The 23,249-nt window shown below is 46.6% G+C and overlaps 1 pseudogene; it reads right to left on the bottom strand.

The window, feature by feature from the left end:
* Positions 1-5,330: 5,330 nt before the first annotated feature.
* Positions 5,331-23,249, bottom strand: part of LOC137619467 (zinc finger protein 665-like) — a 44,931-nt pseudogene continuing 27,012 nt past the window's right edge.

The raw sequence follows: 23,249 nt of genomic DNA, 5'->3' as shown, positions 1-23,249 counted from the left end.
TCGGAGATGCAATCTAAGATTGTGTCGGAAATGCAGGCCAAGATGGACACGATGTTCTCTAACATTGGTCAGAGACTTGGGGCATTAGAGCATGGTGCTCCGGAGCGAGTTCAAAGCTCTCTCATCCCGGATGCCTCTAAGCTTCCACCGTTTACCAAGAATAACCCTTGGCGCATGGCTCTTCATTCCCCATTCTCAGACGGGATGTTAACGTTGGAAGGTCTTGGTACTCGTCCACTAGAGGATTTTGAATTCTTTCCTCCTGGTCTCGCATTTCCATTTCATGGTTATGCCAGGCTTACCGAGGAAGCTCTGGTTCGGCTGGATAAGGTCCCCAAAGAGACCGTCATTTTCCCAAAGGAACAAGCCCAATCTGTTTGGGCTAGGTTTCTGAATGATATAGGTTGCACCAATACCATGTTGACGCCTCATAAAAGTTCTTTAACAATGTTCTTAATGGACAAGAATACCGTGACTCCATGCGTCAATAAGATTGCAGAGCTTGCTTTTCAATATGCTCTGGAGGAGAAGCCCTTGCCTCCCATCCGAGAGGTGGATCCGATCTCCCTCCTTCTTCCTTCAGGTAATGAGTGTTGGGACAATGTCCATACCACCTTTACTTCTGGCAAGCTAACAGCGGACTGTGCGTCAGTAATGTTTAGTGAACGGCTTCCCCGTCTCCCGGAATCCCTTATTAAACAGGAGTATGATTCCCGCCTACGTGTTGGTCGAACTTTGAACTTGGCCACGTCTACGGAGTCGATAGCCTTAACTTATGATACTGAGAGTATCTTTAAGTCTCTCAATAAGGCTACTTTGCAGTCGTTATATTTTGACTTATATGACTTTGCTCTTGCTAAACGTAGGTGCCGCAAACACGTCCTGGCTGAGGCGACTATTAGGCACGAGCCGAATAAACTTATCCGGTCCTCTTGTTGGGGTCCAAATCTTTTCCCTGAGGATCTTGTGGAGGAAGTCTTGGCAGAGGCTACTAGAGTTAATCAGAGCCTTAAAGCCCGTTGGGGTTTGACTCCTAAGCGGAAATATGATCCCGCAAGTTACCAAGCCCGGGGTAGGAAGAAGCTCCGCCCGTATACCTCCACTCAGTTCCGGCAACAGCAGAGTAGCTCGTCCGTTTTCCGGCAGCCTCTTCCTCCATCTCCTGCTGTTCCTGCGCAGCCTTCCACCTCTCAGGCTCCTTCCTCGGACGACTACGTCACCGTTCTGCTCCCTAAGAGCCAGCTTCCCAGTGCCTCCACCACCTCTCCAGCCTTTAACCAATCTTATGAGGCTCAAGGCTCTTCCCAGGGTTATAACAGAGGTAGAGGCTACCACCGTGGTTCATACCAGAACAGAGGTAGAGGTAGATTCTTTCGCAAGGGAAAGAACTTCCGAGGCGGATGTGGAGGCAACTCCTCAAGCCAATACTGAGGTGCAGCGGGTAGGGGGGAGGCTTTATGCCTTCCGCAACAAATGGAGGTTCAGTCCCTGGGCTTTCAGTATCATCTCCAAGGGACTGGGGTGGAGTTGGATTCAAGGACCTCCTCCACCGAACAGATTTCATCAGCATTCCACTCCGGACCTAGTCGAATTTGTCCAGGACCTGTTACAAAAGAACGCCATACAAGAAACGAAACACCTGAAGTTTCAGGGTCGGCTGTTCAGTGTCCCGAAGAAGGATTCGGACAAGAGAAGAGTGATTCTAGACCTATCCCTTCTCAACTTGTCCATTCAATGCGACAAGTTTCGAATGCTTACCGTCTCGCAGGTGCGGACCTTGCTTCCCCGTGGGGCCGTCACCACCTCTATCGATCTTACAGACGCCTATTATCACGTCCCGATAGCGAGACACTTCCGTCCGTATCTAGGCTTCCGCCTAGGAAACAAAAATTACTCCTTCAAGGTGATGCCTTTCGGGCTCAACATCGCCCCAAGGATCTTCACAAAGTTAGCAGAAGTTGCTGTTCAGGAACTCAGAAATCAAGGGATTCAAGTAGTAGCCTATCTGGACGACTGGCTCATTTGGTCAGACACCTCCCAAAATTGCCTAAAAGCCACTCACAGAGTCATCCAATACCTTCAATCTCTAGGCTTCCAGATCAACTTCAAGAAGTCCCGTCTTCTTCCGAAATCAAAGTTCCAATGGCTCGGCCTGCAATGGGATCTTATATCTCACACTCTGTGTCTTCCCAAACCCAAGAGGTTAGAGATTGCAATGAACACCAAACGCTTTCTCAAAGACAAAGTAAGTTCCAGACGACTCCAAGAGAGGATCCTAGGATCCCTTCAATTTGCTTCAGAGACGGATCTACTTCTGAAAGCAAAATTGAAAGATATCAATCGTGTCTGGCGTTCGAGGGCGAACCGGAAGCTCCGGGACAGGAAAGTCCGCCTTCCTCCCATTCTCCGGGAAAGACTTCTACCTTGGACAAGGGCCAACAATCTGTCAAAGTCAGTTCCCCTTCGATTTCCGCCTCCGAAGTTAATCATTCACACGGACGCATCCCTATCAGGTTGGGGAGGCTATTCTCAGCTCAGGAAAGTTCAAGGTCTTTGGTCTCCCTTATTCCGCCAATTTCACATCAATGTGCTGGAGGCCATGGCAGTTCTTCTAACCCTGAAACGTCTCGCTCCATCCAAGAGACAACACCTTCGTCTGGTTCTCGACAGCGAAGTGGTGGTCCGCTGCCTCAACAGAGGCGGATCAAAATCAGGGCCTCTGAACCATGTTCTAGTAGCCATATTCTCCCTAGCAGCCTCGAACCGTTGGCATCTTTCAGCTGTCCACCTGGCGGGAGTCCGGAACGTAGTTGCAGACGCCTTGTCCCGGACCTCCCCTCTAGAATCGGAATGGTCACTCGATCTAAAGTCATTCCGGTGGATTCTCTCTCGGGTTCCGGGTCTCCAAGTGGACCTCTTCGCCACGGAGTCCAACCACAAATTGAGAGTATATGTGGCTCCCAATCTAGACCCTCAGGCCTACGCCACAGACGCCATGTCACAGAATTGGGACATCTGGGAAAGGATTTATCTCTTTCCCCCGGTGAATCTTTTACTGAAAGTTCTAGACAAACTGAGATCCTTCAAGGGACGAGTAGCCTTGGTCGCACCCAACTGGCCCAAGAGCAATTGGTACCCTCTTCTGCGAGAGTTGAGACTACATCCTCACCCGATACCCAATCCGGTTCTGTCTCAGATAGTACAAACACGCGTTGTGTACGCTTTCTCAAACATTCAGAGCGCCCTAACTTTATGGACTTCATGAAGGTTGCGGCCATGCATGGTGCCAATATCGATCCTCAAAACACCCTGGTCCTAGAATCAGATAAACGGGATTCCACCATCCGCCAATATGATTCTGCGGTTAAAAAGTTGGCTAAATTTTTTATAGACTCAGACGTACACTGTATGAACTTGAACCTTACAGCCACTTTCTTTAGAACTTTATTAGAATCAGGTCTGGCAGCCAATACTATCACCACTATTAAATCTGCCTTGAAAAAGATCTTCCTAGTGGGTTTTAACATAGACTTAACCGACTCTTTGTTAGCTTCAATTCCGAAAGCCTGTGCCAGACTGAAACCGGTTACTCGTCCTACCCCGGTTACCTGATTCCTTAATGATGTACTCAAATTGGCTTCTGATACCATTAACAGTTCTTGTGATTACATTCCCCTTCTCAGGAAAACACTTTTCCTGGTGAGTTTGGCTTCCGGGGCAAGAATTTCTGAACTGGCAGCTTTGTCAAGAGACCCGGGTCATATTGAGTTCCTTCCTTCGGGAGAGGTCCTTCTTTCACCTAACAAATTCTTTTTAGCTAAGAACGAAGACCCTCAGAACAGATGGTCCTCCTGGAAAATTGTTCCCCTCACGCAAGATCCGTCTCTGTGCCCTGTTACTACTCTTAAGTCTTATTTATCCCGGACCTCCTCTAACTCCTCCGGGCCTCTATTCGTTAGAGAACAAGGCGGTACCATTACCATTAAAGGGATCAGGCAACAAATTTTGTATTTTATTAAACAAGCTAGCCCTGACTCTTTTCCTCTTGCACATGATATCAGAGCGGTTGCTACTTCGGTGAACTTTTTTCACCACATGAATTTTACGGATCTTTCCAGGTATACAGGGTGGAAGTCACCGTCAGTGTTCAAGAAACACTATCTTAAACATTTGGAAGCCCTTAAATTTCCTACAGTAGCTGCAGGGAGCGTAGTTACCCCCAGGTAACTCACATGTTAATTCCTTGTCATTTTATCTCTCCCCCTTACCTGCCTCATTTATACCCTATTTGTATTCGTTGGTTTCGCACCTGATTACTATTACTATATTTGTAAATTTTTGACTCCTGAGTATCTGTATATATCATCACTCACGGCATTATTATACCTTACCTTTTTTGTCAATTGTTCTACCAAGTGGATTTATGTTCTTTTCAAGATACCCTTATAGCTGTTTTTGGCACTCATCTCTGATTAAAGTAACTTGTATTTCCCTTATGTTTATGTTTTTTCCTTTATTTTGCAAGTTTGGTGACATTTCTCTTGTATATATTCACTGGCCGGCACAGGTTCAAGCCCAGAAAAGGGATTTTGACGTAGGAAAAATCTATTTCTGGGCGAGGGACCTGTGCCGCCCAGTGAACTCTCCCAGCTCTTCTCCCTTGGAGTCCCCAAACTTTGGGTGCTAAGGAGTTGGGTTCTGAGCGGATGCAGAGTTGGTGGTGCCGAGTGAGGTTGAACGGCTCTCCTCTATTGGGGTCTTTGTCGTGGATGAATCTAAATAGTGCGGGACCTCTGGATTATACGCCCAATTCTATACAGACACCAATAGGTGAGCGAGCTAGTTAACCTAGCACTCCTTTACATTTTTTCTCTGGTATATTTAGCAGTAAATTACCTAAGAATAAGTGCTAATAGGAGCTTATTCACTGGGCGGCACAGGTCCCTCGCCCAGAAATAGATTTTTCCTACGTCAAAATCCCTTTTTTCGCTTCGCTCAAAATCCGTTTTATAAAAGCTTTTACTGTTATATCATTATTTATCACTTTCATCATGCGCGTTAAATGCCTTCGTTTGTTTACTGAGCGTACTTTATGACGCCGTCGTTTCAGGCGGCGTCATAAAGAAAAACATTTCATTTGGAAGTCCTAAGAAAAATTAAGTAAAACATTGGTAATAACAAAATCAACATACTGTACTGAATAATCAATATAATCGATGCAAAAACTAACCTATACACAGATGTGTAAATGCGTTTGTTTCTTCATTATGATCAGAGATAAACGTAAACTAAACATTGGTTGCCATTTTTTATCGTGCTTTTAAGCGTGTTTAGGAAACGCATGATATAAAGTCGCCTTTAATATTTGTGCCTGTTTTAGTTTAGGGTACTGTAGTACATGCATTAAGTGTTCTGTACATTAAAGGGTAGTTTGTTAACAGTACTACGTACAAGGGAAGGTTTTAAAAGTCTGAATATACATGTTAAATAAATAGGTAAATATGGTGTCACTACTTCGTGGATTTTCACCTATCGCGGTCGGGTCTGGAACCTATCTACCGCGATAAACGAGGGTTCACTGTATACATAGGGAAAATGCAAATTTTTTCTAAATTTGTCATTCATTACTGCACTACATACAAAACCTAATGATATTTACAGTGGAGACTCACCGTTAGGTAGGTGTAAGTCCAAAAAACTAACTGGCTAGTGCCTGACCTGACGTGTTACTCTGTGCTTCGCATGAGTTGTTTGGAGGCATTATTTCACCTCGTCGAATCTGAGAGCTAACGGCCTGGGCAATCGTGCAAAGGCGTAAGAACTCTAACATCTATAATCTTTGCTGTTTTTTCTCCTTTATTCCAGATCACAATATCAGATTTTATAGCACCTCCTTTTATGATGATTCTTGAGGAAACCTTCAGACCAAAATGCTTTACCACAGTCCGTGCGCATAAATGGTTTTTCTTCCATGTGGGTTCTTAAATGTTTATCGAGTCTCTGTTTTAAATTATATGTTTTGCCACATTCATGACAATGGAACAGATCTCTCATGTTATTTCTTATGTTTAGTGAGATATCTTTTCGAAATAAATGTTTTGCTACAGACATTGCACTTTTATGGCCTCTCTCCCGTGTGAATTCTTAAATGTTTAGCAAGATATGATTTTCTATTAAATGTTTTGCTACAGACATCGCAACTGTATGGCTTTTCTCCTGTGTGAACTCTTGAATGTACAGTGAGAATTGCTTTTGTAGTAAATGTTTTGCTACAGACATTACATTTGTATGGCTTCTCTCCCGTGTGAATTCTTAAATGAAAAGTGAGACCGTATTTCGAAGAAAATGTTTTGCTACAGACATTACATTTGTATGGCTTCTCTCCCGTGTGAATTCTTAAATGAAAAGTGAGACCGTTTTTCGAAGAAAATGTTTTGCTACAGACATTACATTTGTATGGCTTCTCTCCCGTGTGAATTCTTAAATGAAAAGTGAGACCGTATTTCGAAGAAAATGTTTTGCTACAGACATTACATTTGTATGGCTTCTCTCCCATGTGAAATCTTAAATGTACAGTAAGAGTATCTTTTGTAGTAAATGTTTTGCTACAGACATTACATTTGTATGGCTTCTCTCCTGTGTGAATTCTTAAATGAAAAGTGAGACCGTATTTCGAAGAAAATGTTTTGCTACAGACATTACATTTGTATGGCTTCTCTCCCGTGTGAATTCTTAAATGTAAAGTGAGACTTTGTTTCAGGGTAAATGTTTTGCGACAGACATCGCATTTGTATGGCTTTTCTCCCGTGTGAATTCTTAAATGCACTGTTAGATTAAATTTATTAGAAAACGTTTTCCCACATTCACTGCATGTGCATCGCTTTCTAGCTAGAGCATTGGAGTTAACATTACCAGAGATTCCTTTTTTTATCTGCTTCTCCTTTATTTGATTCACCTCTTGATTCAAAACATCTTTCTGTAATAATTCTCTTCCACTCATTAAACAAGAAAGTCTTCCCTTTTCTTTTCCTTTATCCTCTTTCTAAACTGTCCTTAAGTTAGTGTCTACACTTTCCTCATCATCGACATCCCCTTTCCAATTTCCTGAATCATTTCCACTCACTGATGCATCGTACTCGTAGAAATTTTTCAAATCGCTTTCGCTAGAATCAAATATTTCTGGCTCTACTTTGACTTCCATTTTTGGATCCAAGAAAAGAGCGCCATCATTAAAGAGAGCAACACTGCCAGACGTATCATTATTTTCTGGATCGACTGCAGGTGAAAATAGATCTTCAATTTCACTTTTCATTGAAAATTCAAAAGGTGGTTCAGAATTCATCATCCTCTCCATATCACAAGATGAAACACCCCTTAATATTATTTTCAACAGACTTCAAAGAGGAAATTAAGACTAAACTTCCTATTCTCAGACATCATACTGTACAACAAAAACTTCCGACATGACCCTTTCTTTTTCCGTCTTACGTCTCTTGCATAGACCTTCAGTAGCTTACAAGCTTTAGCAGCAAGAGGTGGATGATTCCTTCCTCTGGGATGAAAAGTCTGAAATAATAGAAAACTAAAATCAGTTGGAGAAGAGCAAAACTCAATAAAAATAATGGAGTTTTCTAAAAATAAAATAAATTCATAAAGTTATGTAATTTGCCTTTTTCCTAAACATACAAACCACAGTCTTTGATCTGTGTTCTATCTGTTCTTGTTACACATTTCAGGCATCTAGAAATCTCATATCCTCTGTAGATTCTATAATCCACAGTATCTCCTGTGACATTATTGGTTTTATTCTTTAAATAGTTTTCCCCTTGCTCTTCAAGAAGACAAAGACGTTTCATCCATTGTCTTATTTCCTTTACTGTACCTCCTCTCCAGTTACCATCAAAATTGTCTTACTAATACTGCTATGCACCTCCAGAATTATGAACAGCAAAAGGCTTTATAGTAATCTTGCACAGACACGAACATTTACCACAAACTCTTCCATATCTCTCCCTCTGCCTTTTGCTTTGGTTCTACTGTTATGGCAAAGTAACATTACTCACTTGGTAAGTTGTTTCTTTCTGGTTGCCTTTGTGCTGTCCAGTGCCTTCTTAAGACCTACAGATACCCTCCTTCCCTGTGAAGATGGACCCGGAATTCTGCAATTTTAGGCTGAGAGGGTCTGGAAGAAGAATGACCTTTATTATTATTATTATTATTATTAAATGCTAAGCTACAACCCTAGTTGGAAAAGCAGGATGCTATAAGCCCAGGGGCCCCAACAGGGAAAATAGCCCAGTGAGGAAAGGAAATAAGGAAATAAGGAAAATAGAACATTTTAGGAATAGTAACAATATTAAAATAAATACTTCCCATTTAAACCATAAAAACTTCAACAGAACAAGAGGAAGAGAAACTAGGTAGAAAAGTGTGCCCAAGTGTACCCTCAAGCAAGAGAACTCTAACCCAAGGCAGTGTAAGACCATGGTACAGAGGCTATGGCACTACCCAAGAATAAAGAACAATGGTTTGATTTTGGAGTGTCCTTCTCCTAGAAGAGTTGCTTACCATAGCTAAAGAGTCTCTTCTACCCTTACCAAGAGGAAAGTAGCCACTGAACAATTACAGTGCAGTAGTTAACCCCTTGGGTGAAGAAGAATTGTCTAGTAATCACAGTGTTGTCAGGTGTATGAGGACAGAGGAGAATCTGTAAAGGATAGGCCAGACTATTCGGTGTCTGTGTAGGCAAAGGGAAAGAACCGTAACCAGAGAGAAGGGTCCTATGTAGTACTGTCTGGCCAATCAAAGGACCCCATAACTCTCTAGCGGTAGTATCTCAACGGGCAGCTGGTGCCCAGGCCAACCTACTACCTTTCATCCGACATCAGCGTAAAAAAAAACTGCCTATTTGATTTGATAAACTCGTTGTATAGAACCGCTTTTCCAGGGGAAATAGTTTCGTCCCTTAAACCCCAAAATTGATCTGATGTTAAATGGTCTATGCTTATGCTTGACCATTCCCCAGGAGACTGATCGAGCAGGAGATTTGGGAAGAGATCGGGGGGTGGGGGTGAAGGGGGTGGAATGAAGAAGCCTGAAGTTTCTTCGACATTGAGGAACACCCTCAAGACAAAGAATCTCTCTTAGTCTTCTTGCACCTACCTCCAAAGCACTTCCACTGTGAGGCAGACCACCCCCAACACTCGGGGCAGGTGGTGCCCCGGTCACAACACGCCCTACGCAAGCTGTATGTTGAAATATTTAGAAATGTGACCATCCATGTAAAAGTTATTCAGAGTCTTTTGTAGTAAAAACTATTGTAACCAAGACTTTCCCAATATCAACTCGCCAGGGTATAGGGACACAACAGCGTAAGCTTAATACTAGGTACACAAGGGAGCATGGTTTACCTGCTGAGGTCATCTTATGCACAGAACCAAGGATGCTGTTTTCCCCAGGAGAGAGGACAAGAAAAAGAGCCAGTCAAACCACTTCATTCACTCTGACTAAAACCGGATACTGTCCTCAACCTTCTGATACTTGTCCAATAAGGAGCTTGAGGTTTTATACCAGTCATTGTGCAGCCACCACAGGGCCGATAGAAAACGTATCGAGCCTCCTGTGGGTCACTTCTTGCAGCCAGTGGGCTGTGAAAGTGTTCTGACGTTTCCACACCCCAGCCTGAAGAACCTGTTATTGAGAAGTTCCTCTAGAATGCCAGGGATGGAGCTACGCTCCTGACATCATGAGCTCTGGGGCGACGTGGAGGATTCAGGGCATGGTCTATGACCTTGCAAATACATGCTGAGATGGTGTTCTTGGTGACCTTCCTCTTGGTCCTCCCTGTACTGACAAAGAGTGCAGGCTCATGGGGACGGGCTGCGGCTGTTCTCTTAAGGTAAAGCCCAAAACTCCTCACTGGGCAGAGTTAGAGATGATCAGGATCATCTGTTACAGAACAAGACTTGAAATCCAGGAGGAGTCAAATCGAGAATCCGCTACTCCTGGGTTCTGAGTCTTAGCAAAAAACTCAGGTACAAAGCTGAATGTTACCTCTCCCCATCCCCTTGAATGAGCGATGTCGAATGAGAGATCATGAAGTTCACTGACTCGCTTGGCCGAAGCCAAAGCTAGCAGGAACACTGTCTTCCAAGGTAGGTGGCAATAATGGTTTATAGGGAGGTCTCTTTAGAGACCTGAGAACTCGAACCACGTTCCATGCGGGAGGTCTCACTTCAGACTGAGGACAGGTAAGTTCATAACTCCGTATGAGTAAGGAAAATTCTAGCGATGAAGAAATGTCCATTCCATTCAGTTTAAGGGTGAGGTTTGAGGCTGAGCGATAGCCTTTTACCGCTAAGACTGACAGGCGCATTTCTTCATGCAAATACACGAGGAACTCTGCTATTGCTGGAATGCTGGCATCGAGAGAAGATATATCCCTTCCACAACACCAACCACAGAGTGACTGGCTGCATCTGTACAATTAGAGGTCCTTGAAGAGGACTTTGAAAGAGTCTTAGAGTCCTTAGGTTCCTTCCAAGGAAGGAGGTAGGACTCAAGCATCAAAGGCCGGACGATCATGTCCCTTCTGACTTCCAACAGTGGTGGAGAAATCTCTGTGTGAGGGTAAACTTCCTCTGATGGTGGAAGTGAGGAAGCCCCTCCTTCACGGGACTCTCTCGGTAGAGGTGAGGTAGGAGAGTGTCCGGTGGAAGATGCAGGAAAAGCAGGCCTTGATGGCCTGACAGGAGTCAGCTTCACCCTTAGGGAAGTGACCGCAGGGGAGAACAAGAAGCTGTGGTTCGTTGCAGTACAGTATGTCTGCTGGAGCTGTAAGGTTGCTCCGAAGAGCTGTCAGACAGAGAAGGCTTGAAGGCTTGCACCACTACTCTGACCATAGCACTGAACCACGGCTGCTGACTTATGACGCACTGTCAATAACACCCATGAAGGGAAAGGGACCGAAGGTTCCCTCTGAAGAGTCTCAGCTGTTTATGGGTTCACCTTCGAGGAAGGCAGCTTAGGGTCCTGAACCCTTCTGTGAAGACCCCTTCCCCTTTCCCCGCCGGTATCACTGTAATGTGTTTGTGGGGATGGGAATGAGGCGATGGTCACCCGTCGATTTGATGTTCAATAAGCATAGGAGATTGTACAGCCTGCTCATGGTCATGGCGCAAGTGCGCCGGTGAGCGCTGGCGCATTGGCGAGCACTGGTGGGCCAGAGAGAGCTTGTGTGCAGAAGAGTGCTGGTGCGTGGGATAGCGCTGGGGCGCAGTAAGCCCTGCGCAGGATTATGCTGGTGTGCAGTTTCCAGAGAGTGTGCAGGAGAGCACTGGCATGCAGGAGAGCACTGGCGCGCAGGAGAGCGCTCACACGCAGGAGAGCGCTGGCGAGCAGGAGAGGGCTGGTGAGCATGAGAGCGCTGGCGAGCAGGAGAGCGTTGGCGAGCAGGAGAGCATTGGCGATCAGGAGAGCATTGGCGATCAGGAGAGCACTGGCGCGCAGGAGAGCACTGGCGCGCAGGAGAGCGCTGGCACGCAGGAGAGCGCTGGCGAGCAGGAGAGCGCTGGCACGCAGGAGAGCGCTATTGGTTTGGAAAGTACTTTCGTGCAGGAGAGCTGGGGACTGAGACTGCGCATGGGAGAACTGATGTCTTGTTGAGCGCTGTAGAGCTTGAGTTGGAGCGTGCAGTTGCACTGGCGAGTGTAGGTTGGCTGGCGACCGCTACTCTTTGGAGCGGAGGTACTACGCTGAAAGCGCCAGAGATCGATAGATCGCTGGTGCGTTGGAAGGTGCTGAGGACGAGCAAGAAAAGGCTGGTGGCCAAGCGAACTTCACATTGGTGGATAGCGAAGACGATCTGGAAAGCGTTGGAATACAGGCTGGAACTGACATACTGTTGGAGAACACTGGTGCACTGCTGGGCCCTGGTGAGCTGGAGAGTGTTGGTGTGCAGCTGAACGCTTTGGAAGAACATCCGGATGATGTACACGAGACAGGAAGGATGACGGCCGGTTGGCAGAAAGGTTGAACTGGACCAAGGATCTGCCCTTTGGAAGGGTGAACATCCACTAATAGGGATCGCAAACGATCCACAGAAGTCGACGGCCGAGAACAAGTAGCAGTTTCGTCAGGATAATGACCAGGAATGGGCGAAGGTTGAGGGCCAGAAGACCACTAAAGTGGAGGCTCCTCTGCGGGGGCCGCTGCAAAGACAAGGCTCAAGAGCTGAAGAGGCACCTTTTGACCGATGGTCAAGGACAACCTCTCAGGTGAAGCGAAGGGCGAGCGCTGAGACGTGGGATCAGTAAGGTCACCTAGATCAGCAGTTCTCCAAAGAGGAGTCTCTATGAGAGAACTCCACCGAGGGGAAGAACCACTCACAGGAGACAGACGATGGACTTAGTTTCCCTTCAAAGGATGGACAGAACAGGGGAAACGTAGTCGTCAGCAATAGCCAGAGTCTGGAGGGGCAGATACGTCGGCAGCGGCCACAGAAAATGCCTCTGACACCAAAACGTCGACAGGAATTAGAGGATCCTCCTCCAAAGTCAATGATGGCTGCACACTCGCAACGCGGAGGATAAGTTGCAGCAAGGAGTCCTTGGAGGGCAGACCTGGAAGCCCCAAGGATGACCACACCTGTAACACAAAAGATGTAGACAAGGCCTCACCCGGGGAAAGAAGTGGGGCCGCTTCGCTGGGGGAAACGACACTATCTCTCAAGGACCAGGGTTGGCCACAAATTGAAAGGTTTAGGCTACTGCTCCACAGTCTCTCGGAAGAGGCCGAACGAGTAGGAGCTTCGGAGGAAGGTCAGGAGGCAGAAGTCTTGTGTTTTTTTCCCTTCAAAGAAACCTTGGAAAGAGAAATATCCCGCTTTGACTACTTCTTCCGCCGTCGTCCAAACCTTTCCCACTGGTAGGCAGACCACTCCCGACACTCATTACACTCGCTACCACAATCACACCATTGAACTCTCCATGTGGGACAAAGGGTGTGGAGGTTGGTGTCCACAGCCGACATGAAGGTACCGCAGGGCCAGCCTTCAAGTCCAGGGCAGGTACGCATGGTGGCAAAAGTCAACACAAACACATACTATTAAAGAGAAAGAACATATAAAAACCATTAATGGCAGTCCAAAGTATAACTTGGTGATGCATGAAGAATGACAACGAGCCAAAACCAAAGTGACCTAAATCACTGGTGTGTGAGAGGGAGCGGTAGCGAGCTAACCCACCCACCCCCTACCCCCACTAACTAGCGGAATGGCTAGTTAACCCTCGATAAAAGTCTTATGGCTCATTTTCCAGCCTCGCCGAAAGTAATATCCTTATTAATAGCGAAAGTTTGTATAAAGTGATGGAAAAAACAAACATTTCTTGAAAGTTACATAAAAAAATATTGCTTTTAATCCTTCCCATATGCAAACACCAAAAACAAACTTGACCCGAAATTAAACTCAAATGATTGCATTTAGTACAGTTAACATTAGGGTGAGCTATGAGGCCAAACAAATTGAATGTCCAAAACCAAACCCTGACAGCCTCTGAACATGATTACTGCTCTATACCACAAATACAATCAATATACTGTAAACTTAATTAATAACATCAGATATTCAATTTTCTAAACTAAAATTAATACTGAAGCCTGTAGAATTTATTCTTAAATAAATTGGGTTATGGATTTTACCCAGCAGACCCAGCCCTGGGACTTGGAATATTACTCAGCAAAATATCTTTAAATCTTAACTTCATTCTTTTGAAACCTGAATACATTACTGTACTTAGAATGCTGTAAAATCGTTTGACGAGAAACTCTCTCCAGAAAGACCAATGCAGACTGAAATGTTTGAGAAGAGCAATTGTGGAAATGAAAGAGAAACCAAATATTTAGATATTTTAATCAAGATTCTCCTCTCAAGGACAATCCAATGAAACTTATATAACCTAAACTAATCACTAAGACCATAAAAGAGATTACATCAACAAAATCACATAAATCTTAAAAACAATGATACTTTTCTACCTTATTACTATACTGTACTTATATTCAACAAACAAAAAAAAAAAGCTATCTCCGTACAAAAGTACTTCTAAATAATTGCATGGCTTCATATTCCAATACAAGTAGACTGGCTTTTAATTCTTCCTTCCTGCTAACATTCATAACTTCACTACAGTACAAGAAGCAGGTAGAATCATCCAGTATTACTTTCAAAAAGAGACAAAGTCACCAACATTGTTTCAAAAGGCTTAATGCTGAATATTATTCTCTGAGCTTTATTTAGGCTGTGACCAAGCCAATCAACTACTGGCCCTGAAACTAAATCAGCAAATATTTACAAGTTCAAACTTAGTACAAATGTTTTTTTCTGTTGGCGATGTTTCCTTTCCTGCTTTTTATAATACTTATTTATTAAACTTTGTTATCTATCTTAAAATAATCTCATTTTTCTTTTATATAGTTTATTCTTTACATTCCTATTTCTTCACTGCACCAGACTGTCAACTATTTGGTCCCTTGGGCTAGTAGCTATTTGCTTTTTCCCCTTACCTTCTAATAGTAATAATTATGCTAAAATGACATATTTGAAAATAATTTGTATTTTTCCTAACTATAAAAACCTGGAGCTTTTTACACTGGAGATGCATTCTTGCAACAGTTGGAACTAGCTGTAAAACTTTTAGCTACTTAGCGAAGGGAGAGCGAGAGTTGGACCAACCACTCCGCTCACACCACCACTTGTAACTGAAAGTCACTGTTCAATTGCGGCAGGACTTCCTGAGGGAAGATGATGGCGGGACCAGTGTGTGTTAAGAGCTCCAGGATTGTATACATAGGAAAAATGCAAATTTTTTCCAAATTTGTCATTTATTACTGCACTACATACAAATCCTAGTGATATTTACAGTGGACACTCACCGTTAGGTGGGTGCAAGTCCAAAAAACTAACTGGCTAGTGCCTGACCTGGGGGGCTACTCAGTGCTTCGCATGAGCTGTTTGGAGGCACCATTTCACCTCGTCGACTCTGAGAGCTAACGGCCTGGGCAATCGTGCGAAGGGGTAAGAACTCTCACATCTATAATCTTTGCTGTTTTTTCTCCTTTATTCCAGAATACAATATCAGATTTTATAGCACCTCCTTCTATGATGATTCTTGAGGAAACCTTCAGACCAAAATGCTTCGCCACAGTCCGTGCGCATGAATGGTTTGTCTTCCATGTGAGTTCCTAAATGTTTATCGAGTCTCTATTTTAAAATGACAAATTCGGAGATAATTTGTAATTTTCCTAACCATACAAACCTTAGCTATTTACATAGGGTTTTTTTTTCAGCGTAGCTGAAACGACGAGCCATTAGATTTTTAACGAGGGTTAACTAATCCCCGCTAGTTAGCAGGGGGTAGGGAAGGGGTAGCTTGCTACCCCTCCCCCGCCCCCACACACCGGTGAGTTGTCTCACTTCACTTAGAGGTAGGACTTGACTTGGGGGACAGGGCTGGCGGGCAAATATGTGTAAATAGCTAAGGTTTGTATGGTTAGGAAAAATACAAATTATCTCCAAATTTGTCATTTGTTCCGTAACCGAAATACAAACCACGCTATTTACATAGGCTGACTTACCCCTTAGGAAGGGTGGAAAGTCCCCAGCCTTACTGGCTTTGGCTTTTACCCGGGGGACCTGAAATCCGAGTGAGCAGCACTCGAGAAAGGGGGTCCCTGCACCTCGCACTTATCGTTGCTTGCTACGAAAGTGTGGCCTACATAAGTTGTGTGTGGAGGAAGTTGTGACTCGTCCTAGGAAGTTGACCTGGAGCTCTTTAGATAGAAATCTGGGCTAGGACATTCCCAATACCACCTCGTCAGGGTATGGGGGACGCAAACAGTATTACAGCTAATACTAGGAGCACAAGGGAGCATGGTTTACCTGCAAAGGATGAGGTCAGCTATGCAAAGACCAGGCTGCTGCTTTCCCCAAGGGAGGGGAGAATGAAGAAAGAAGTAAGGGCCAGACATACTCTTTTAATCACGCAGACTAACACCGGGTAACAATGCCCCCAGCCTTCTGCTACCTGTCCATTAAGGAGCCTGAGGTTAGACCAGCTGTTGTGCAGCCACCCCAGGGCCAATAGAGAAGGTATCGAGGCTCCTGTGGGTCACGTCCTGCAGGTAGTGGGCTGTGAAGGTCGTTTGGCGCTTCCACACCCCAGCTTGCAAGACCTGGGTCACAGAGAAATTTCTCTTGAAAGCCAGGGACGTACCGATGCCACTGACATCATGCGCTCTAGGGCGATGTGACGGAGGAGGGTCAGGATTCAAGGCGCGTTGAATAACCTTCCGGATCCCAGCCGAGATGGTGTTCTTGGTGACCCTCCTTTTCGTCCTTCCTGTGCTTACGAATAACGCTTGCACATGAGGACAGACTGCAGCTGTTCTTTTCAAGTAACGCCTCAGACTCCTCACTGGGCAAAGTAACAGAGGGTCTGGGTCACTTGTTACAGAACGAAGACTCGTTACCCCGAAGGAGTCGAACCTAGGGTCTAACACCCCAGGATTCTAAGACTTGGCAACAAACTCAGGGACGAGCCTGAATGTTACCTCCCCCCATCCCCTTGAATGGGCGACGTCATAAGAAAGACCATGAAGTTCACGGACTCGCTTGGCTGAGGCCAAAGCGAGCAGGAAGCCGTCTTCCAAGACAGGTGGCGATCAGACGCCTGGCGTAATGGTTCAAACGGGGCTCTCTTCAGAGCCCTGAGGACCTGAACCACGTTCCAAGGAGGAGGTCTTACTTCTGACTGAGGGCATGTAAGCTCATAGCTGCGTATGAGTAGAGAAAGTTCTAAAGAAGAGGAAATGTCCACTCCTTTCAGCCTAAAAGCCAGGCTTAAGGCTGAGCGATAGCCTTTCACCGCCGGAACTGAAAGGCGCATTTCCTCCCGTAAATACATAAGGAACTCCAATATTGCTTGAATAGTGGCATCGAGCGGAGGGATACCCCTCCCACGACACCAACCACAGAAGACTTTCCACTTCGCCTGGTAGACTCCGATAAAGGACTTGCGCAGGTGGCGAGACATCCTGTCCGCAACCTGTTGCGAAAATCCTCTCTCCGTGAGGAGACGCTGGATAGTCTCCAGGCGTGAAGCCGAAGCGACGCTACGGCTTTGTGGAAGATGTTGCAGTGTGGTTGTCTGAGTAGCTCGTGTCGTGGGGGGAGTTCCCTCGGAAGCTCCGTCAGGAGCTGTATAAGGTCCAGGAACCATTCCGCGTGATGCCACAGCGGAGCTACAAGAGTCATGGAGAGATTGACCGATAGACTGGTCTTCTTGAGCACCCTTCTCATCAGACAGAATGGTGGGAAGGCGTAAACGTCGATGTTGTCCCACCTCTGCTGAAAAGCATCTTGCCAGAGCCTTGGGGTCCGGGACTGGAGAGCAGTACATGGGCAGCTTGAAATTCAAGGTTGTCGCGAACAGATCCACTGTCGGGGAACCCCACAAAGTCAGGACTTTGTTGGCTATCTGAGGATCCAAAGACCACTCGGTACTCACTATCTGCATCACTCTGCTCAGACTGTCGGCGAGCACATTCCTCTTGCCCGGAATGAAGCGAGCCAAAAGTGTGACCGAGTGGGCTTCGGACCACCTCAGAATCTCTACTGCAAGATGGGATAGCTGTTGAGAAAAGGTACCTCCCTGCTTGTTGATGTAAGCCACTACCGTGGTGTTGTCGCTCATCACCACCACGGAGTGGCCCGCCAGGGTCCGTTGGAACTGTTGAAGAGCCAGAAAAACGGCCTTCATTTCTAGCAGGTTGATGTGAAGGTACTTTTCTGATTCTGACCAGAGGTCTGAGATCTTTTGGTTCAGAATATGGGCCCCCACCCTTCTTTTGACGCGTCCGAAGATCCGTCAGTTCTGTGGGTCCTATAGGAACCAGAAAGTCCGGGGAATCGGAGCCCTGATTCCACCGGGACTTTAGCCGCCATTGCAGGGATCTTATCCTGAGGCGGCCGTTCGGAACTAGACGCGCCAAGGAGGAGAGGTGACCTAGAAGACGTAACCAAGATTGGGTCGGAAGCTCTTCCCGCCTGAGGAAAGGTTCTGCGACCCTCCTCAGCCTTGCTATCCTGTCGTCTGATGGGAAGGCTTTGTGGAGATCGGTGTCTAATATCATGCCTAGATATACCAGTCGTTTCGTCGGAAGCAGAGAGGACTTCTCGCGATTTACCATGATTCCCAGATCTCGGCAAACCTCCAGAAGCCTGTCCCGGTGTCGAAGAAGGGTCGACTCCGAGTCTGCCAGGAGCAGCCAGTCGTCCAGATAACGGAGGAGACGTATGCCATTCCTGTGCGCCCAAGACGAAATCAGTGTGAACACCTTGGTGAACACCTGGGGTGCTGTGGAGAGACCGAAACACAGCACCTTGAACTGGTAGATCTTGCTGTCTAGGCTGAATCTCAAGTACTTCCTGGAAGACGGATGGATTGGGATCTGGAAGTACGCGTCCTTCAGATCCAGTGTGCACATGAAGTCTTGCGGTCTCACTGCAAGTCTGACCATGTCTGCTGTCTCCATGCTGAACGAAGTTTGTTTGACAAACTTGTTCAGAGCTGAGAGATCGATGACCGGTCTCCAGCCTCCAGACGCCTTCTTTACAAGAAAGTCGACTGAAGAAGCCTGGGGAGCCGTCGTCAACCTCCTGGAGAGCATCCTTCTTGAGCATGGTCTCGACTTCTGCCCGAAGGGCTAACCCCTTTGCCGATCCCATGGCATAGGAGTTCAGCGACACTGGATTCGCTATCAGGGGAGGTGGAGATGTCGTGAATGGGACGCGATAACCTTGGCCAATCACAAAGACCGTCCAAGAATCGGCCCCAAGTTGCTGCCACCTGTGCACGCAACTTTTCAGGCATCCCCCCACAGGTGGACACGCGGGGGGGATTACCGATCCTAGCGCTTGCGGCCTCGGCCGCTGCCCCTAGGATTCTTTCCTCCCCTAGAGGACTTGCCGCGCCTTCTGTCCTTGGTCTGAAAGGGCTGCGGCTTAGACACCTCTGTCTTAGCTGACGGAGCCTGCTTCAGAGTCTTGCGAGGCTGCTGTTGCTGTTGAGGTGCAGGAGGCTTGTAGGGCCGAGATGTCAGGGCCCTCTGGAGGAGAGAATCTTGATTCGATCTCCTCCACCTCTCAGCTGTTCGTTCTATGTCCTTGGGCTCAAGCAGATCCCTCCCAGTGACGGAGGAGTGCCTGAGCCTGCAGACGTCCACGGCGGGGACCTTTGGATGGAACCTCTCAGTCACTGCGTCGCGACGCTTGAGGATCGAGTTATCCCACAGGTTAGCAACCTGTTGAGCGAGCAACTCGATCGAACGCGTGCCCGAGAGTAGGAAGGTCTCCAAAGCCTTCCTATTGCTCTCCCTGGACAGATCCTCAGAGCGCAAAAGGATGCCCAGAGATCCCAGCCAAACGTCTAGCCACAAAGTTGCCTGCATGGCACTCTTCACGACCTTCTCAAGGTTCAGGATTTCCGACGCCGAGAACGTCACCTGCCGGGCGGAGAGCTTCTCGAGAGGAGTTCTCCTGGTCAGCTCTTCCACGGAATGGTGGAGCGGAAGGGCCATACTGGACTCCCCCATGATCTCAAAGTACCTCCTCTGATGTACTCGAGGAGGAGGGAGGAGTTTGAACCCGGCAGAAGAACGACCGGAGGAGGCGAGCTCGGAGAGCTGGGCTTCGACCCTGTCCCTGGCCCCTTTCACCTCTTTGGACCAAGGCAAAGCTGCGCTGGACTTAGGGGGTTTCTGGGTGCCGAAGACTTGGTCTAGCACCGTGTCCTTGCCCTCACGAGGGGCAGACTCCGGGTCCTTAAACTTTTTGAGTTGCCTCATCAAGCCTAGGACCTACCAGAAAGCGTGCTCCGACTCAAACTGATCTCCTCCTTGCGAACTGGCAGCTAAGTCTCCGGTCCCCAAAGGCTCATCTTGGGGAGATACGTGGACGTCCTCCCGGGGTCTACAGTGAACCCTCGTTTATCGCGGTAGATAGGTTCCAGACCCGGCCGCGATAGGTGAAAATCCGTGAAGTAGTGACAGCATATTTACCTAATTATTTAACATGTATATTCAGACTTTTAAAACCTTCCCTTGTACGTAGTACTGTTAACAAACTACCCTTTAATGTACAGAACACTTAATGCATGTACTAACGTACCCTAAACTAAAACAGGCACAAATATTAAGGGCGACTTTATATATCATGCGTTTCCTAAACACGCCAAAAAGCACGATAAAAAATGGCAACCAATGTTTTGTTTACGTTTATCTCTGATTATAATGAAGAAACAAACGCATTTACACATCTGTGTATAGGTTAGTTTCTGCATCGATTATATTGATTATTCAGTACAGTATGTTGATTTGGTTGTTACTAATGTTTTACTTAATTTTTCTTAGGACTTCCAAATGAAATGTTTTTCTTTATGACGCCGCCTGAAACGACGGCGTCATAAAGTACGCTCAGTAAACAAACTAAGGAATTTAACGCGCATGATGAAAGTGATAAATAATGATATTACAGTAAAAGCTTTAATAAAATATGTTATTACAAATATTATTTACCGTATCTATATAAAATCATACATACGTAGCAAAGCAGGAAAACAATCTACGAGAGAGAGAGAGAGAGAGAGAGAGAGAGAGAGAGAGAGAGTTGTTTTACATACGTAAATGTAAATTTTAAACAAAAAAAATAGCCCCATTTTATATAAAATAGATTACAAATATTTTACTTTATCATATTACAGTAGTCTGTATAATACTGTAAAGTTCAGTACAGTATGTTGTTGTTAAAGTCGTGGCGATGAAAATCTCACGAAACAAAAACACGCCATTTGAGTGCAACAGCTGATTCTCTCTCTCTCTCTCTCTCTCTCTCTCTCTCTCTCTCTCTCTCTCTCTCTCTCTCTCTCTCTCTCTCTCTCTCTCTCTCTCTCTTTGTGTTATACAATACTTACATTTAGATGAAGAAGCTAAAATTAGTTTTCTTAGTGTCAATTATATACGAAACGAAATAATTAGGCCGAGTCTACATCCATTTCAATCATAGCTAAAAATACGGCATCCGATTTCATCAGCAAACCACTATTTTTTGGGAAATATCATTTTATTCTAGAAAATTGCCACTCTTTAAATAGTTAATTGCACATTAAGAAAGCGTGTACTTTTGTTTTTAAATTTCGGGTTTGTTTTAAAAATCGAGTATTGTTGACTTCTTTTTTTTTTACTTTTGGCTGTGATTAGATCAGCTGTCATCTAGCTGCCGCTCTTGAGTGTGTACGAATACACTAACAAAGTATCATTTATACCATTTCTTAACTTATTCGAACCGTCTACAGTATACAGTTGATATTACATAAGCACCAATGTGTTATAACCTATCAAATTTTTTTGTTTATTACATTTAAACCCCCCCCTCTCTCTCTCTCTCTCTCTCTCTCTCTCTCTCTCTCTCTCTCTCTCTCTCTCTCTCTCTCTCTCTCTCTCTCTCTCTCTCTCTCTCTCTCTCTGTGGGCTACTTTTTACTACCTCCCATTCCTTACCTCTCTCTATCTCTCTAACAAATGATATCTTTGTTGCTCCTCAAAGTTTCATTTATATTGAAAATCAATCACGATTCAATTTTCCTTACTTTCTCCAATCTCGCACCATCGGTCACTTCGCGGTATTTTCGATATTTCTGGAAAATCCGCGATATATGTATATACATGGGTTATGAAAAAAATCCGCGATGGTCGAACCGCGAAGTAGCGAGGGTTCACTGTAGTTGGCTCAGGACGGATCCTGGATGACGATTTAGGAATCGTCTTGGAGTCCTTGGGCTTCCTCCTAGGAGTAATACAGGACTCCAGCAAAGAGGTCCGGAAGGGGGGGTTCCTCGCGCGAAGCTTCTCTTCGAAGAGGAGGAGTTCCTCCCATTGGTGCCGTGGGGGACAACCCATCCTCACTGAACTCTTCTGAGGACGGGACCACACCGTCCACAGGAGACGGAGAAACAGCACGCGAAGGAGAAGGTGTAGGAGTCCTCCAGACCGACCTCTTGGGAGCCAACTTCTCCCGAAGAGAAGTCACCGCGAAGTCCACTCCTCTCCTTCTCTTCAGCGGGGATGAGTCTGCCGTTGGTTTAAGTCCCATATCAACGAGGGCAGGCTTCACAGCCTGAACCACTGCGTTCATTATATGACGGAACCAAGGCTGACGGGTAACTGACGCAGTGTCAGTTATCCCCGCTGGAGGGAAGGGGATCTCCTGACCCTTCGGAGTGGACACCACCGGGCCTGCCTGAAATGAATTAGAAAAAGAATGTTGCATGGACCTCTCCGTAGATCCTTCCTGGTCCTGGTCCTGGTAAGTGATCCTACGCTTGCGCGGTGGCTATTCAGAGGCTGATCTGGAAGTCCGCGTCCCTATCAGTTGGCCGCGCAGATGATCCCTGCGAGAATGGGGATCGCGGCGGCTCTCACGTGAAAAGCCATTCGAGGAATCGCGCACAGTCGCATTGCCGCGTGTGGAAGAATGCGCGTGGGTGCGTTCGCTCGCGGGCGAGGGGGCGCGAGGGCGCGCGGGCGAGATGGCACGTGGGCGAAGAGACACGATGGCGCGTTGGCGAGCGGTCGTGTTGGCAAGGAAACGCGTTGGCGCGCACGTGAAGGGGCACGTGATCGCGTAGGTGAGGGAGTGCGCTGAGCACTAGGCGAGCGATGACGGCGCGTAGGAAACCGGCGATGTTCGGGCGAAACAAGCCGCGAGCGACTTGGCGAGCGTTTGCCAGGCGGGGAGCGCTGGCGCATTGAAGAACACTGGCGCGTTGGCGAGCGATGACGCGTGTGCTCCGGAGAACGACAGCACATACCACGGACGGGCGAATGACTGCGCACAGGCGATTTATCGCACGGGCGAGTCGGAGACCTGGGGCGATCAGCCTTAAGGGGGCGATGGCATTCAGATGAGCGTTCGCGCACAGGCGAGTGATCGCGTGGGCGCGCATAAGATCGCTGGCGCATAGTAAGACTACTACACACATCAGAAGAGGTGGACGGAGACAAACGCGCAGGTGAACGCTCGCGAACAGGAGCTTTGGCTTGCTGTTGCGCCGGAGCCGAAGGGCGCACAGAGGAGCGTGGGCGAGGCAACGGGATGGAACCCTTGCCTAAGTCCAGATCTGGCGATCGTGGACGCGG

This window comes from Palaemon carinicauda, chromosome 26 (assembly GCF_036898095.1).
Source record: "Palaemon carinicauda isolate YSFRI2023 chromosome 26, ASM3689809v2, whole genome shotgun sequence".
NCBI classification, from domain to species: Eukaryota; Metazoa; Arthropoda; class Malacostraca; order Decapoda; family Palaemonidae; genus Palaemon; species Palaemon carinicauda.
The sequence above is the reverse complement of the archived record's forward strand: the minus strand, read 5'-3'. Positions and strand labels throughout refer to the sequence as shown.